The sequence below is a fragment of the Panthera leo genome, chromosome B1 (assembly GCF_018350215.1).
Source record: "Panthera leo isolate Ple1 chromosome B1, P.leo_Ple1_pat1.1, whole genome shotgun sequence".
Taxonomy (NCBI): domain Eukaryota; kingdom Metazoa; phylum Chordata; class Mammalia; order Carnivora; family Felidae; genus Panthera; species Panthera leo.
Genome location: NC_056682.1, coordinates 163750349 through 163755328, shown reverse-complemented (window position 1 = coordinate 163755328; position 4980 = coordinate 163750349). Strand labels below are relative to the sequence as shown.

At 45.6% G+C, this 4980-nt stretch overlaps 1 long non-coding RNA gene across 1 annotated transcript; it reads left to right on the top strand.

The window, feature by feature from the left end:
* Nucleotides 1–1712: 1712 nt before the first annotated feature.
* LOC122218246 lies at nucleotides 1713–4057 on the top strand. Its single transcript, XR_006201959.1, has 3 exons — nucleotides 1713–1860; nucleotides 3262–3421; nucleotides 3755–4057. It is a non-coding gene; the product is annotated as an uncharacterized LOC122218246 (long non-coding RNA).
* Nucleotides 4058–4980: the final 923 nt, after the last annotated feature.

Below are 4980 nucleotides of genomic sequence, written 5' to 3'. Positions count from 1 at the left end.
TTTCATGGTGTTATTGTTTGTAATCTCTTAAAGTAAGTGGTGTTTCATGGGGATAGGAAATAGAGTCATCTATTTCTGAATAATAACGATACAGTGACTGTGACTCATGACGGTAAAGAGCAGAACACCTTAGAGTAGTGGCTGTGTTTGAAATATTTGCAAACTCCACAGGAATAAAAATTGGTATACTTCGTTATTGACTTAATATTTGTTTCTGGTTTAGGTGAATGGAAAATGAAATTACGGTCTCTAAATTCTGCTTTCTCATTGCAGTTCTACCAGAAACACAATGTTCAATTAGCTGTTGTAAGTCCCCAAACTCAGTGGTTTTAAAATGTCATTTATTATCTCCATTTTCTCTGTGAGTCCAGAATTCAGGAAGGTTTCGGCGGAGTGATTTGGCTGTGTCTCAGATGCCGCGTGGCATCTCTCCTTTCGTCTGGGTTCAGGACCTGGTCACATCCCGTGGGTGGGTTTGTGGACGTCTCACAACATGGTGTTTTCGGGACAGACTGACCTTTTAAAGCTCTGATGTGAATGGTGCAGCAAGAATGTCAGCAGCTGCCTTGCCTTTTATTTCTGGTTTGGCCTCAGGCCTGTAGCATCATTTCTTCACAAGCCTTCCTATCAAAGGGCAGGAACATAAGACTCCCACTTAGTCACATTTTTAAAAGAACAGTGGGGTGGAAGGTGTTGCAACTCTTCACCCTTTGGCCACAGCAATTGACATCCCTCTCATGCAAAATAAACTACTTTCCCAGGACCTCCAGTTCACATCCATTATAACAGCTCAGAGTCTGGGAGCGCATCTCATCAGGTCCAGTTGTGGAAGAGGCACTAAGGTGAGTGTCTGAAGTACCCTTTCTCAGTGAACTGAAGAGAAGCCACCCGCCCTGTTCATCCCAAATAGCCGTTGGGTATCACGTCACCACACCTACTCAGAAGGGGGAAGTGAGAGGCTCAATGCCAGTCACTTGTCCATGGCGATTCCCACAAGTCCAGCAGGCTCACGATGCCAGTTCTTTGTTAGGGCTTAGGTGTTCCCACCCAGGGGTTCAGCGTAGCTCTCAGTCTTGCCTTTCCCTGCGATGTAGTTCACGTTGGCAGCAGAGTAATTTTTTCAGCCTTCCTCCCCATAGAAATCCAGCATTCCAAGACCTCTATATATCCCTGTCCAAACTGATAGTTTTTTAAATCTGTGCAGTTCTGAAGTATCCGTTTATGATCCATTCCATTACACAAAAGCCATCCATAAGTCTGTTGGAGACTGTCCTTTTTCTATGCTGGGCGGCTCCCTGCGATTAGAAACCTTGGACAGGGTCTACAGGTTATGCCTGTAAGACTTCTAAAGGGCCATTTGTGTGTCTGCAATGTCCTATGAAGCACGGTCATGTGGTGTTGAACAAAACCTTTTGTCCCACTCTGGATTTGGTCTTTGCCTGGAAGCCATTTCTCAGTATGAGAAACTTGTAGGCTTAAGAGACTTAATGAACCTTTATATTTTCTACAAATCACATTTGGAAGTGGAATATATTCTTCATTATTGTTATTTTTTTAATGTTTATAAACAGGGCGAGAGAGGGGGAGACACAGAATCCAAAGCAGGCTCCAGGCTCCGAGTTGTCAGGACGGAGCCCAAAGCACGGCTCAAACTCACGAACTGCGAGATCATGACCTGAGCCCAAGTTGGACACTTAACCGACTGAACCACCCAGGCGCCCCTGGAATAAATTGTTCTTTATATTAATTACATCTCTTCTCTCATTTTAGACAGCTAGAAGAAGCCAAGTGTCACCCTCAACATTGCCCAGAAGTCTCAGATCGTTTTAGGTACATTTTCAATTTTTCGCGTCGCCACGGGTAAGAGTTTTGCTAAACTCTGTGACTCATACTCAAAATCTCTTCCAGCTTCCAATAATGTTTCCCTCTCCTGTGATCCTTGACAGTCACCTTGAGAGCTCTTTAGGCTTCTGTGAGGACCCTCATCCAGGCTTTTTAGTTTTCACTAACCATGTCCCCAAAGTCCTGTCAGTACATGGTCTGCCTCTTGTCCCCCAGACCAATGTCGCGTTTTAGGTTTGTGTTATGGCAGCACCCCACTTACAGCTACCAAGTTTCTGTATTAGAGTTTGATAGAAAAGCCGAATTGCTCTGATACAGAGTAAGGGGGTTATTATAACGACTGGGTCTTTGGCAATTGTGGAGCTGGAGATCAGTGTGCAGCCTTGTGCCTCTCTATCTAGTGTTGGGCCTATCCTTAAGACAGAGACGCAAGTAGAGGGGTACCTGGGTGGCTCAGTCGGTTGAGCGTCCAACTTCGGCTCAGGTCACGATCTCACAGTCCGTGAGTTCGAGCCCCGCGTCAGGCTCTGCTGACAGCTCGGAGCCTGGAGCCTGCTTCGGATTCTGTGTCTCCCTCTCTCTCTGCCCCTCCCCGGCTCATGCGCTGTCTCTCTGTCAAAAATAAATAAACGTTAAAAAAAAGTTAAAAAGAAAAAAAAAGAGACGCAAATAGAAACACACAGGGCTTGTAAGGCTTAAGTCTGGAACTGGCACACCTTCATTTCTGCCCCACATTCTGCCTAAAGCAAGTCATGTGGACAAAACCTAAGGTCAAGAGCTAGGTACTGTGCCCCACTCGCAGTGGGAAGAAATGGAAAATTCCATGTCCGAAGGCAAGGATGTAAGGAGAGGTGAAGAATTAGGCTGGTAATACAATCTATGAGGGCAGCAAAGGTAACTATTGCTGCCCCGAATTCCAGTGGGCCTTTCATTTGTATCTGTCTCATACAGACACTACCCCACATTGTATTACAGCTGTTTATTTACATATCTTTTCTCTACTTCTTGTGTATGAAAATACCCCCCTTTCTTCTGGCACATTGCCTTGCATATTGTAGGTACTGAAAAATTATTGTCGAATTAATGAAGGAAGCCACTTCTGGGCTTCCAAATCATCAGGCCTGTGGTAACAGCCCTGATTTTCAAAACCAGGGAGGTATTAAGGGAAGTTCCTTTTTGATATTTGTTTCCCCACCGTTATTAATTCCTCCCTCCCACCCTTCCCCTTTTGTCACCTTCCCTTCCTAGCCTCATTCCTGTCCCACCATATCTAGAGATGTCTCTTCTCTCTAATAAACCAAACTACTCTTCAAGGTTGTAATACATTCTTCAAGACGATCATTCAGCCAACAAAGATTGAGCACTTACCATGAACACTATACATTAAGAAACCAAAGGGGTTAACTGAATATTTTCCAGGGCAGCTGACACAACACTCACCTGTTGAATTACAAATTTGAAACCCAAAAGGACGGATAATAGCATCATGAAATCAAAAAGAACTAAAGATATCATGCGTTACACTGGAGTTCAGAATGACCAGCTGCCTAAGCGTAAAATGGGGAGACTTGACTTAAAGGTAGGTCATGTGAAAAGCTTAGCAGAGGCCAAAAAAGTGTGACACGTACTTTTGGACTCCAATTAAAAGTCGTGGTAGTCGTAGTAATAGCTGACATCCCTTGGTGGTTACTCTGAGCCGTGCACTATTTATTGGAAGCATTTTGTAAGTATTAACTCATTTAAGGGGTATGTGTCTGGCTCGGTGGGTAGAGGATGCCACTCTTGATCTTGGGGTCGTGAGTTCGAGCCCCACATTGGGCATAGAGATTACTTGAAAAAAATAATAAGTAGTAGCTCGTTTAATCCTCATGAACAACCTGTCAGGACAGTCTAAAATGTTTCCATTTTACAGATGAGAAATGGAGGCACAGAGCTGACTCAGTCAGCGGCGGAGCCTGGATATGAGCACGGAGCGTCATGCAGGGTAGGGTCACTCTTGTCCGTGCACGTGCCTGAAATGAAAACTCCATGATTGCGGTCTTTTCTGAACCGGTCAATCCATGTCTGGGGTCTTGGTGTAAGAAAGGACAACACGTACCAAAGGTGTCCCAAGACCAGGATGTGACAGGGCTGGAAACCCACTCCAATGGTTGAAGAAACTGAGAGGAACATGTGTTCCAGTGTTTAAAGGCCACTCTGGAGGCGCCTGGGTGGCTCAGTCGGTTAGGCGGCCGACTTCGGCTCAGGTCATGATCTCAAGGTCTGTGAGTTCGAGCCCCACGTCGGCCTCTGTGCTGACAGCTCAGAGCCTGGAGCCTGTTTCAGATTCTGTGTCTACCTCTCTCTGACCCTCCCCCGTTCATGCTCTGTCTCTGTCTCAAAAATAAATAAACGTTAAAAAAAAAAAAAATTAAAAAAAAAAAAAAATAAAGGCCACTCTGGGAAAGAAGAATAAGAATCCTATTTTGTAGCCACAGAGACATCACGGGTGTAGGCTGACAAACATAAACGAAGTCCCTATATCTGACCAAGAACTCGGGTTGGGGCTGGAGACTCAGACATCAGTAAAAGAAGACATACTTCTCATCCTGGAAGAGCTTCGTCTAGGGGAGAGGGAGGCGAACCTGGGCTCCCATAAGACCTTTCTGAACACTTTTGCACAGCTGGGAGGTATAAAGCGTAGCACCGTAGATCAGCAGGTGTCCTTCCCCAAGAAGTACATATGTGTGTCCTGGAATCTCACCTGCCCAGAGAGTGGAGGGGATTCTCACAGCGGTGGGTGTTTGGACTGGATTTCACGCCGCAAACTAGCAAAAATAGAAACTCCTGGGGCACTTGGGTGGCTCAGTCAGTTTAAGCGTCTGACTTCGACTCAGGTCATGAACTCACGTTTTGTGAGTTCGAGCCGCGTGCATCAGGCTCTGTGCTGACAGCCCGGAGCCTGGAACCTGCTTCAGATTCTCTGGGTCCCTCTCTCTCTGCCCCTCCCCTGCTCTCACTCTGTCTCTCTCTCAAGAATAAGTAAAGATTTTTAAAAATTTTTTTCAATGTTTTATTTATTCTTGAGAGAGAGAGAGAGACAGAGCATAAGCCGGGGAGGAGCAGAGCGAGAGAGGGACACAGAATTCGAAGCAGGCT